This window comes from Magnolia sinica, chromosome 5 (genome assembly GCF_029962835.1).
Source record: "Magnolia sinica isolate HGM2019 chromosome 5, MsV1, whole genome shotgun sequence".
NCBI lineage: Eukaryota > Viridiplantae > Streptophyta > Magnoliopsida > Magnoliales > Magnoliaceae > Magnolia > Magnolia sinica.
The window spans coordinates 31190214-31204211 of NC_080577.1; positions in this window are offsets into that span (position 1 = coordinate 31190214).

Sequence of the window (13998 nt, forward strand, 5' to 3'; positions counted from 1 at the left end):
TTGGATCTACTAATTTTTGGCCTCATACTATAAAATGATTTGGAAAAATGAATGTACGGTGAAGATAAAACACGTACATCATGGTGGGCCCACAGAGCACCGAGTAGCTGCTAACAGCATCAGTAGGCAATCCGTGTCCAGGACCACAGAACCGGGTGACCTAAGAGACCGTCCAGGATGACCTTACAGTACCCAGTGACGTAGGAAAAATCCCTGCTGACAGTGGTGCCTGTACTAACAAGCTAACCCAAAAAAGGAAAAAGAAAGAAGCGGCAATCTGTGTCCATGTGTGCCTCAGTGGATGGCTGTCACTTCAGTAGGAGTCTCGCTACTCGATCTGTCAGTATCTAGTCTTCGTCCGAGTTGTTATGGTAGAGATGGATGAAGCAAAATAAGGTAGAGCCATTCCGCTACGGTGCAAAATGGACAGGTTGAGTTGAGTTGAGTTCGGTTGAGTTGGGTTGAGGGTCAACCTGAACTCAAAAGGACCCACCCACAACCGTAGTGGGATGGCTCTACCCAAACTCCTCTATATTTGACTCCATCCGACTCAAACCTGTCCTAAGTAAATATGATTATTCTTTCTTCTTTTTTTTTTCACACACACACACCCCCGCACACTCACCCGTAGTGGGTTTTCACCACCCATGGATACTTGAACCCTTGACCGGGCGTTGAAACTCCTGAGAGGCTAGCACAAGGATCCGAACCAAGTAAATATGATTATTCCCGCCTAACTCAACTCAACCCAATTTCAAATCGAGCTAACCTTTTAAAAAAAAAACGTAAATCCAACCCAAGGACTTTAACAACCTGACCCGAACCCAGGTTGGGTCAATTGGGTTCAGTACCGAACCCAAGTTACAACCCTACACTACAGGAAATATAGCCTGATTACCAGACACGAGAGATTGTCCATGTAGTGACCGTCCTAACCGTCCTTGACCACCTGGTCAACAGTGGCTTCAAAGACAGGGAAGCAGAGAAATGATGGCCACGATCAGACAATCTAAGTTCAATTTTCAAAACATGCCCATTATCATGCACCCATCGTGTGTTCTGTACAGATATGACACTGCCGCGCGCGTAGGTGCGTAGGTTCTTCCAGCTTTAATTTCTCACTTATTGCCCATGGTTTTTAAACTTGGAGACTTAGATTGACTCGTTCAGTATATAGTTGAGTTGTAGCTCACCCAAGTAGGGTGACTCGACAGTGACTCATGGTATTAAACCAGACCGTATAGCATCGAATCTGAGTCAACGCATCTTTCTTGCACTGCATTTGGCACCGTAGATGAGTTTAAAACCAATTTGGTAATTGTAATAGTAAAATGTTAGTGGTCTAAAAATCAATATTAAAAAACAAATCAGTGATAACTAATGGGCACGGATTAGGTGTTACCCGAGTAACAGCTTAGTGGGTGTTATCCTTATTGTAGGGCTCACCTTATCATATGTTGTATGTCCACTCTGTCCATCCGGTTACAGCCCAGTTTAGGACACGGTCCAAAAAAATTAAGCACTTCCAAATTACAGGTGGACCCCACCAAAAGAGACAGTGATGATTGAATGCTCACCATTCAAAACTTCCCAAGGCCCACGTAAGCAGATCCATAACATTTATTTGTCATCCAACCTCTTGATAAGGACAACCAGAACTAGATGAAGGGAAAATACAAAAATTAGCTTGATCTAAAACTTTTGTGCCCTACAAAAAGCTTTTAATAATCATTTATAACTTTTTCCAGTAACGTGGCCTATCAGAGATTTGGATCTGCTTAAGTTTTAGAATAACGTTCTTAAATGATATGGAAAAATACTAGAATGAAAAAAATTCATCAAGGTAAGCCCCACACGGTAAGGGTAACACCCACTAAGCTGTTACCCGGGTAACAGCTAATCGGCGCCCACAACTAATGGCTGAGAACTCAGACGGCCAGTTTGGATCACCGTACACGTGCAGCGTGTGAATCTGCTCCAACGTGCCGTATTGGCTGTTCAACAGCAATAGAAAATGGGCGTACCTCAATTATCGTGATCTATTATCTGCAGCGACAAATACCGAGTTTTCGAGTTCAGTAAAAAAGTGCTGCCGCAATCTTTAGCTGATCTTAGCAAACATAAAAGAAATGTTCGATCAAGATCACGTGTTTGGATTTTTTTATTTTTTATTTTTGTAAAGAAGATTTGATTATAAGAGCATTTATACATTGAACGCCAGACCCGGATACAGCTACGTGGACCACCTCGATCTATGCGTTGTACATCTTCACTATCTCTCCATTTTTTAAGATCATTATACCGCATGTGCTGGAAATGAAGCAGATCCAAATCTACGTGGAGTACCACATCATAAAAAACAATGGTTAATGACCATTAAAAACTTCCCGTGGACCACAAAAGTTTTGAATCAAGTTGATATTTGTGTTTTCCTTTTATCCAGGTATATGTGACCTTATCAACAAGTTGGATGGAAAATAAATATTATGGCGGATCCTAGGAAGTTTTAGTGGCGGGCATTCAGTGACCACTATTTCCTTTAGTTTGGTTCACTTCAGATTTGGTTATGATTCATTTTTGGGCCCCAATCATAAAATGATCAGAAGAAAAAGCGCATGGATATACAATTCATACATCGAGGTGAGCCTAACTGTCAGGGTCCCACCCACATCACTGGATCCTGGGCCACAGCTGAGTTGCGTCCCCATACATTAGTAAACCACCCACACCAATAAACCCATGGGCGCCAATTTCCCTGTGACTCTAAGCTTGCTGGGGCCGGTGCGATGTACATTTGACATCTATTCAATCCATCGGTGGGGATGAAACGGCCACTGTGAAAACTTTACTGGGGCCACCAGGATGTTTATATGCCAGCCAACCCATTCGGAAGGTGATTCCCACCCGGTTGAAGGCAAAACACAAATATTAGCCTGATCCAAAACTTATGTGCCCTTTAGAAGTTAAATAGTAGGCATTTCATCCCCATTGTTTCCTGTGGTATGACCCACTTGAGTTTTTAATGTTCTTAATTTTTGGGCTCACGTGGTAACATGAGCCTGTGAAAATGACTGATGGACTGATATAACACTAACAAAACAACCGTCCTGTGCAGCTTAGAGTCACGAAGTCTCCCTATGACCGAGGTCAACTGAAATTAGTATCCACACCCACGCGTATAATAGTGTGGATGACATTAGCAATGGCCCAAAAAAAATAAAAAAAATAAATAAATAATTGCGACGTCAGTGTCAATCTAAGCCCAATCTAATTTTATTTGGGGCAAAAAGTTTGTCCTAGAAAACCAATGTAACCTGAATTCACTGATTATGAGGATGTGACAATGATAATCTCAGTTATAAACCATGATGATTAGGTATCGTTAGTGAAAATTTTGTTGCATTATAGTTAATAGATGGTGTTATCTTAAACATATATGAATATAACTTAAGTGGAGGAATGATTCCTCTTCTTATTCTTGGGAGAGATTGGACATAATCATCGAGAAAGAGAGTGTTGCTGTCTATAGATCTCCGTACCTGAATATAATGACTATCATAGGTTTTATGACCAAAACCATAGTCATCACATGATAAAAGGTATAGTCATCTGATGTGAGGGGGCTAACTTGAGTCAAGATAGTCAATCTTCAACATCATGATTGACTCAGTTGTGTATTATAGATACATGATTTTGTTGGACTCAACGGGCACTTGTATTGGTGGACCACGAGCAAGTCATTAGTCTGAGTGCCCATTTGCCTAGACTATGATTAGATTTGAGGATACATTGGTATTTGATTAATCCTTACACATAAGGATATGTGAAGATTAGGATCTTGGTTGTCTGTGCTTTGGCCCTGTGTATGAGAGTATTGTGTGGTCAATAAAAGTCTGTGTATGCTGAGTGCATCTTAGGGCCCATTGATCCTTACATAGGCCAATGAGGGATCCATTAATTTCATGAGAACGTGCATATGGCAGAGATCAGATAGACCAGAGGCTCGTCAAGTGGTTTTTTGCTGAGCCCAATACTTAAATGGTTTTAAATGACTTTACAAATATTTTTAACCGTTAAAGTTTTTAATCATTAAAATAATTTTAATCACACTTAATGACATATGATGATCCATCAATTGACCAATATGGGTATAAGGTCTTTGGTAAATGGTCCTGACAATGAAAGGATTTGATTAAAAGATACATATATGATTAAGGCAGGTTCATAGGATTCCAATGATGTGGGGCATATAGAACACAATAGGAAAGTGAAACACCATAATTGGCACACCCTTGTGATAATCCTTATGTGCATTGATGGTGGACTATAAGATCTGAAAATTGTCTAAATGTTGGTACTTAGTACACCAACATCACAAAAGATATATGGAGAAGAAGAAAATAGGAGAGAGAGAGAGAGAGAGAGAGAGAGAGAGAGAGAGAGAGAGAGAGAGAGAGTAGCAATGCTTATGGGGTTTCACATCCCTCTACCTTTTATTTCATAAGAAAGAAAGAAATGCTCTGGGCCAGGGCCCATAACGGCTAACCCACACACACAATCACAGAGGTTTTCAACACTCCCCCTTAAGGTGGAGTGTATACATTGATTATGCCTAGCTTGCTACATATTTCAGAAATTTATGCACGTGGGAGCCCATTGGTAAAGATATCAACAAACTGATCCTTAGATGGTACATGCTCCATTATAATCTCCTTCAATGCTTCTTTCTCGTGAATGAAGTGACAATCCACTTCAATGTACTTTGTCCTCTCATAGGTTATTGGATTCGTGCCAATCTGTGTAGCAGCCTGATTATTATAGCATAAGATCATTGGTGTCTTATTGAACACTTTAAATTCCTGCAGAATGGACCTAATCCAGATGAGTTTATGATCACATACGACGTGCCCCATAACATGATATTTTCTTCCACTGAACTTGACCTTCCACAATACTCTACTTTTTGCTCTTCCATGTCAAGAGGTTCCCTCCCACAAAGGTACAATAGATTGAGGTCAATCATCAGTCAGTCATGAATCTAACTTAGTTTGCGTAGATATAAGCTTTGATTGTAAGATGTCCATAAATGAGGCCTTGCCCAGGAGCACCTTTCAAGAAGTGTAATATCCTCAGTACGACCTCCCAGTCGGTTGTATGGGGTTGCATGAATCAGTGAACCATTCCAACTACAAAAGAGATGTTTAGACAGTTGATTGTAAGGTATATAATGTGACACCCCGTACTTTTTAGTACTCGGGTGTTACCATTTAAATCAAACCTAGCATGAATGTACAATAAAATGCACGTAACTTATAAGTTACACCACGCTTAATTACTCATGATCCACCCTTGGATGACCCCTTATGTCTCAATATAGGATTACATCGGCACTAACCAGTTGACCCACGATCCAAATCCAGTTGTTGAGGCATGTAATATCGCACCTAAACACCTCGATATTAGCATATAAACTCAATTGTACATTAATTTAACCATCAAGAATAGTTTTCATCCATCGATTAGACCATCCATCCATTACATTTCAAGATGGACCATCACATCATCTCAAAACTCACATTTCTAAAGTCATGATTACGAAGAGACATTAGACAATGCTTAACTAAGCCAACGGAACCATACATGAGATCTTACTCATTAAATCTACCGTTCATCATGTCCACTACATCTGGTGGAATGATCCACCACTTGAACGTACTAATTTAGGGATTGAATCAATCTCTAAAGTCCACTTAGATTTCTACTAGGACCATTCGGATTGCCAACAAATGATTGAGAAAAGATCTGACCGTCAAATCTCTAATGATCGTCGAATATCGTCATTTAGATATATAATCCCATTGATGTGGCCCACCCGAGTTTCTGATTTCCATCATATTTAGTCAGATAGTCATATCATGAACCTAGAACCCATTGGACAAAGTAGATTTCCCAAAACATAAATGTGGGCCCCACTTCTAGACCTGTGCGTGTGCACAAAACGCACACACCCGCGGTGCACTGGAATGTGCAACCAATCAAACGGGCGTTGACCCGAGCAAGACCCGAAAAGGGGAGTGTATCTCCCTATTTTCCTGCTCGAATCCATTTTAAATGGACAAGGGCCACTGCAATGGCTAGTGGCCCACCATCATGATCATTCTAAATGATCCGAACTGTCCATCTGATTCAGAGAATGGATCCCACCAAAACCCTGGTTGTTCCACTCATTGAAACTCGTCGGTGTACGCACATCTTAAGACGCAAGCAGAATGTACTAGGAGATTTTTTTCCAAAAATAGAAAACTGATCTCCTCCTGCCACGCTGAAAACCACAGCAGAAGTCTTTACGCAATCCCAGCCTTCCATTCTGGTGCATCTCAACCATTCATTCATTTCGCTTTTAGGGTTTCCATAGCTGTAAAAGTGGTGGAAAGAATATTCCTTTGTATGCTACTAACACAATCCTAGTTGTCCTTTTGTTTCTAGAAAGCCTTTAGGAGCATCCTAGTCGTCCAGTCCAGGGCTCCTTAAAGCCTCGTCAGTGGCAATCGCAAATTCTAATGAGAGGACTCGATATCGCGTGAAAATTGTCGCAACATCAAATTGTGCTAACCAACATGATTTTCATCTTGATTGTCCAAGTGATGGGTCCCACAGTGATCACTGGACCCATCCAGACCATCCAAATGCCTCAGATCATGGGATAAACCCCTCGTCCAAAATCCACCATGGATGACCGTGTCATCTTCACTAACAGCCGAGAAAACCCATCACACTTTAGTGGGGCCTGTTTCTAGATCAGAGACGATCATACAATGGGCCGAGAGACCAGTATCTATCCATCCAGTCTGTGAGACCTGTATTCTAGTTCGTACCGTTTCGTATACTCCCACGATCCTTCCGGTTGAATTCCGGCAACCATCGACTTTTATCCGATGTCTGCCCGTAATCCTAAGCTGAGTCCTGTAAACCGGAGTTGGCTCGACCCGAAACTTGTACCCTAGCGACCGCGCCGTCGCCACGGTTCCAATGCCGCATCTCACGTGCCGATGTGATACCTAGGCCAGAAGATGTAGCCCCGCGTTCATTCCAAAGAAACGCCGTGCGTTGCAAATTCTGAGAGAATCTCTACAACATGTCCCATCAATCAATCAATTAATCAAGTCAAGTACACTCCATACGACAAGTACAAGCAACCCATCCCTTTCCCTTTCCCAAAGTCAATTCTCTCTCTTCACCCATCCCTCTTTCACCTAAATTTCAAACAAGCCCATACCCTAACCATCGCCTCCTTACAACAACCACTCCATCCATCCCTTTTATCCATCATTTCTCTCTCTCTCTCTCTCTCTCTCTCTCTCATTTCTATCTTTACTCTCCAACCCCAAGAGCAACACCTAACGTTCAAGCTCTCTCTCCCAAATCCAAGTGTGGCCCACTTTCCCACTCTCTCATCTCCCATCTCAACCATTCATTCATCATTTACCTCCATCAAAATTGAAGATAAGGAGCATAAAAGTCCAAGGGATCGAGGAGGAGTGCAATAGGTGGGTGATCCACCATTGATTTCAATTTTAGGGCCCACTTGTTGTGGGACCCACATTGATATATGCAATGTAGAGAGGGGCTCATAGTGGTGGGGTCCCTCTATCTCACCGTTTCTCTCTCTCTCTCTCTTGTATGGATGATGGTGCGTTTGTGTGTGGCCCACCATGAAGTATATATTTTATCCATGCCAACCACCTTCGTGGGACTCACCTGACGGTTGTGTTGGATCTACATCATCCAGCCCGTTACCAGGCCTGGATAGAAGGAAAAACACAAATATTAGATCGATCCAAATAGGTGGACCATGACCATGTGGGACCCACCATGATGCCTGTGTTGTACCCGTCCGTCTAGCGTCCCTGGATCCCGAACGTGGCCTCCATAGAAGTGTGATTTGGCAGTGGAGTGTAATGTCCTGCAAATTAAAAAAAAAAAGAAGAAAGAAAGAAAAAAAAATGTATATATTATAATATAATATATATCATTATATATATATGTTGGTGGGCCCTAAGTGGGACCCACCTTTATCATGACGTCTCCACCGTCCAGATGGATATGGATAGTGGGAATGGGCAGCCCTTTGCCACCGTACATATATATATATATATATATATGATATATACTATTATATTATATAATATATAATATATTAATAATATTAAATGGGTGGGCCACTGCTACGTAGGACCCACCCTCTGTCAGCTTCTGTACGTGGGAGTAAACCCACACTGTCCATTTATCTGGTGGACCCACCGTCACTGGACGGCGAGGGGTCTCACGAGGCGTAGGGGTCCACACGTGTGGACCACACGTGATGTATGGGTTTAATCTATATTGTCTGTAGGATGGGACAGTGGGCCCCTTTGATGCATGCATTTTATACCATGTCGTCCATCCATCTGACGTGCACACGACCCCAGCATGATGCATGTGTTGTACCTCTACTGTCCATCCATCATGACCATCCATTAACTGGTGTGCCATGCCAGGTACGGCCTCACCATGATGCATGTGCTTTATCCATACCGTCTATCCATTTGGCAAGCTTGTCTCCAGGCTCGAGACTAAAAATAAGGCAGATCTAATATAAAGTGGACCACACTATAGAAAATAGTGGGATGAACGTCCACCATTGAAGACCCCTTTGGGTTATAGGGTCCTGGTCCTGGACCAATGTGATATTTGTTTTTCCCTCTATATCCAGGTCTTTGGGACCTTATGAATAGTATGGGTGGAAAATAAATGGTATGGTGGGCCCTCTAAAATTTTAACTATGGAAATCATTATCACCACTGTTAGATGTGGTATGGTCCGGTTGATCTTTTGATATGATTCATTTTTTTATATATGATACTCTATATTGATCTCTAAAAAGTAGATGAATTGTGTTGTAATTGGCCCATTCGACTTGGCCTATTTGACTCGGCCCATTTGATTCGGCCCATTTGAATCGGTCTATTTGATTTGACTCATTTGATATGGCCTAATGATATATATATATATATATATATATATATATATATATATATATATATATATATATATATATATATATATATATATATAATTGGCCCTTGAGTGAGGCCCAATGTGATGCGGCCCACTTGATGTATATGAGGCCCATTTGATGATCCCAGAGTGGAACCATACTGATATGTGGACTTATTGAGCAAGAGTTGCATACTCATTCATTCACTCATTCACTATCCACTAGGGCTGGTGGTGTGCAACTATTTGTTACGTGTACCTTCGCAATGACCAAGATTTCAGTTGGGGCGCGCGACTAACCTGAGATTAGGAGTTTACCACATTGAATCTGACTATCCAAATTTAAGTATGGGACTGATTTGGATAGAAGTCCCTTGTGATGGATCCTATAGCCTATGATATTACGTACTATCATCTCGACTTCAGTCCAGCTTGGTCATTTCATTGGTACCGCATATTATATTGCATCCGCAGTACTTAGCATTTTGGGTTACTATGTTTCTGCACTTATATGGCTTAGACGGACTTAGCAGGATTTACATATTGCATTGTACCCTCAGCATCTAATATTTAGCCCTCTTTGACTCATTTGTATAACTGATCTGTATTGCATACTCTGATATTGTATGATTCGTGGACTTACCAGTATATTTTCGCTTACTCTTATATCGTATCTTGTCAGTATTTTCATTTATCACATTGTATGATTTATGACATTGTATTGCATACTTGGCACTTATCTTGTGCATGCACTTTCATTACCCTCTAAACTTTATATAAGCTTATGCACGATAGATGGGTGCAGGTAGCGTTAGGTTGCAGCAGTGTTGATCTTGGAGCATGCAGCAGACTTTTCGAGCTTTGACTTTGATATATGTATTTCCCTTTCAGTACTGTATTCAAATGTTTATATTAGTGGATATGTGATGATGATGTTGCCTTTGTGATTTGGGTAAACTTATGGTTATGCTTATTACAAGATAAATGTACGTTGAAAAAAAAATCCTCCTTGTAGGATCCTAAGATCGAAATCTAGCGTATAGGTGTTAGGAGTTAAGAATGGGGTACTACGGAGGCTGTTGGCACCGGATTCGGCGATTGAAAATTTTGTGAGCACAATTTTCGAGTTTGGGGCGTGACATAGTCCGATTATAGCCATGCAGTCAGAACTCTCGTATTTGATTAACGAACGTGATTAAATCATCGAGTTTGTTGATGGTGTAACTAATCTTTTAATTAGTTACTTTGAACCCTCTAGACTGAAGTTAATAGAGCCTTTAAAAAGGCTGCTTTTAGGGCATTCTTTCCGAAAATGGAAAGATAGAGAGAGAGAGAGAGAAAGCGTCGCTTCTATTGCCGCACCCAATGGAGTCGACTTGGTTCGAGTCGCGGCCGAGTCCAGATTTTGTCTGGATAAATGGTGAGAGTGAGAGAGAAATAGAGGAGTAGAAAGGAAGAAGGAATAATAGAAGAGAGGATTGGAGCACAGCTGCTCGCTGCCACACCATCAGTCCACTATAACGGGCTCTCTGAATTTGTCTGAGTTTACTGCCGAGTTAAGCCAAGAGTTGGGAATAAGTCCAGATCCTCTCTGGTCGAACAGTGAGAGAAAGAAAGATAAAGGAAGGGAAGGACAGAGGGAAAGGCGAGAGAGAATAGGAGTATTGAGTGAGGGCTGCTATTGAGTCGATTTCATAACTCACTAATCCGAGTTGTCGGGGAGTCATGGGTTGGATCTAAGCCTGGATCTGGTCCGAGTGCTGCTGAAATTCCTGTAGAGAGAGGGAGAGAGAAAGGATGAAGAGGAAGAAGAAGGAGATGGGGAGAGTTGTAGTTTATTGGGTCGGATCGGGTTTGACTTGGTAATTTGACAAGTTCTATCGAGTCAATAGCCAAGTGGACTTGTTCTGTCCACTATAGGATGTGGACTGGGTAGGGCTTCAAGCTCAGAACCAGTTGTATCAAAAAGGGTTTACATCACTAGTTGAACTCGGTTCCAAAATGAGTTTGTTTGGTTTTAGACCTGCTAAGTTGACTCAGTGAGTCGATCCACTATTACAGTGATGAGTCTAGCCAGGCGTGGGTTGAGTTTCAGTCCAGCTTGGCCAGCATTGTTGTAGAAAAAGTCGGGTTGAAGAATTTGACTTGGTTTGAAGTCGAGTCGCACCACAACTCACATAAGTAAGTTGATTTTAGAGTTTTAACTTAAAAATTCAATATAGTAATCATTTAACTATGCTATTCTTATATTGGAATTCAAAACATCTTCTTTAGGTCATAGATTCATACTTAGCTTCTATATTATTTAAATCTTTAAGTGCAATCTTAGGAAATGATGTGGTGTTCTAACTGAACGAATAGTATAAATTGCACTAGGATTGGATTCGTGAACATGTGCAACCAATTCCAACAACACGAGAAGTCAATTCGACTCTTGAAAGGTGTGGATTACCTTCAAGCTTTTCTACATCATAATAATTATCTTAGTTTATTTATTCCATTAATTGCTTAATTTATTATTTAGTAAAAATGATGATAAATTCTAGTTTATGTTTGAGTGAATTCTTCCTAAATGATTAATCATTGGAGTTACATTCAAGCATCTGAGCATGCTATAGATCACGATTATCTCTATCCTGGTTTAAATGAAACATTTTATATGGATAAGTGTATTAAAATTGTTGTGGCTTGTTTTACCATATGTGATTATTTGTTGATGTTTTAGGATATCCTCGGACTAGTGGCATATAGTGTAATGGACTAATTGAGATCATGTCGTGGACTTACCATTTTGTGGATCACTTATGCCTTTATGCCTTTTTGGTGACAATCCCTTTCTATCGCATCCTTGAATGGACTGATTGCCTTATATGGCTTTGATTGACTATTTGCCCTTTAACAGCTTTAATGGATTATTTTATACAACCTTATGATAGTAAGTTTCACTTGTTGGACTATGATTGGCGACTAGTTGAAGAGCTTATCCATAAAACATTATATTTGATAGTCTCATGAGCCAGAGATGGTGGAATGAGACACTATACCTGAGCTATTAGCCTATGCTGGGTGACAAACCCCTCATAGTGACCTTTGAGCTTCCTTAACATGATTGTTTGAAATTGGAATAATAATGGTTAGGCTAATCATGCATTTTCATGGCATGCGGACTTTACCGGGTGGTTGATGTAAGACACGAGGGTTTTCTTGGATCACTATGGGCTGTACCATACAGTATTTTATCGGGTGATCTTAAATTATTATTTCGTGCATTCAAACCACTATAGGTGTCCTTGTTATATGTACTTTTTCGGGTGCCTAGTCCACCCTAGGGCATACCTTTGAGTACTTTTCCGGGAGACTAGTCCACTTTGGGTATCCTCGTTGCATGATCTTTTCCGGGTGGCTAGTTCTCCTTAGGGCGTACCTTTGAGTACTTTTTTGGGTGGCTAGTTCTCCTTAAGTGACTTTTTACCAGCTGGATGTGCATCCCCAGGTCTGTGAGCATATGCATACATCCATGCATTTAAATAAGATTACTTCTGTGAAATTTATTTAATGAATGTGTATTTGATGAACCTTATCTGATTACTATGATAATCATTGTGAAATATTTATCTTACAGTATTCTTGATAACTAAGCATAATTATCTTGATGACACAATAAATCTTAGGGGTTATACTTCATTGGGATAGCCATTGATGTTATCAAATCGTACTCAGTGTGTAGAAGACGTAGATATGGAATAGGAGAAGCTAGATGATCTTGCGACTCTCTATTCTTGACTTCATTTGTATTAAATTTGTACTGTCATGTTTTGCAAAACGTTAAGACATTGGTTTATATAAGTTTTTGGGGGTGATCGCTTGAAATATTTAGTTTTGTATATTTGGACTCCCTCTTATACTTGATTTATTTCTATTTCGCTAGTTTATTAACTTTGATAAGGAAGAAAAAGAATAGGTATGTGAAATGTGAGCCACCGTTAAAGGTTAATACTTGGGTTTTTGGAAAATGAGTAATGTACTCGGGTTCCGGGAACCAGGGTGTTACAGATAAGCTTTCTTACCAATCTTCTATATTTTCCTAGATCTTTAAGAGGCTCTCATTGCTCGCCATCTAGTTTCACATTTGGATCTATAAGAGTATCATAAGGTCTACATCCCAATAAACTTGTCTTATTTAGAAGATCAAAAGTATATTTTCGTTGAGATGACATGTTATCAGATAATGGTTGTGCTACTTCAATTCCATGGAAGACCTTAAGAGGCTTAAGGTCTTTTATTTGAAATTTCTTTTTAAGGTGCCTTTTGACTTTAATGATTCCATCATTATCATTACTGTAAATGACAAGATCGTTGAAATAAACTATTAAGATCACAACTTCCTTAGAAGATCAAAAGTATATTTTCGCTGAGATAACATGTTATCAAATAATGGTTGTGCTACTTCAATTCCATGGAAGTCCTTAAGAGGCTTAAGGTCTTTTATTTGAAATTTCTTTTTAAGGTGCCTTTTGACTTTAATTATTTCATCATTATCACTATCGTAAATGACAAGATCGTTAAAATAAACTATTAAGATCACAACTTCCTTTGAAGATCAAAAGTATATTTTCGCTGAGATAACATGTTATCAAATAATGGTTGTGCTACTTCAATTCCATGGAAGTCCTTAAGTGGCTTAAAGTCTTTTATTTGAAATTTCTTTTTAAGGGCCTTTTGACTTTAATGATTCCATCATTATCACTACCGTAAATGACAAGATCGTTAAAATAAACTATTAAGATCACAACTTCCTTAGAACTATGCTTAATAAACACTGAATGACCAAGTTGGCACCAACAAAATCCAAAGTCTAATAGAGAGCCATTAAACTTTTCAAACCACATGAGGGGTAATTGCTTTATACCATAAATAATTTTCCTCAGCTTGTAAACCTTTTTTAGTGTTTCCCTAAGTGAT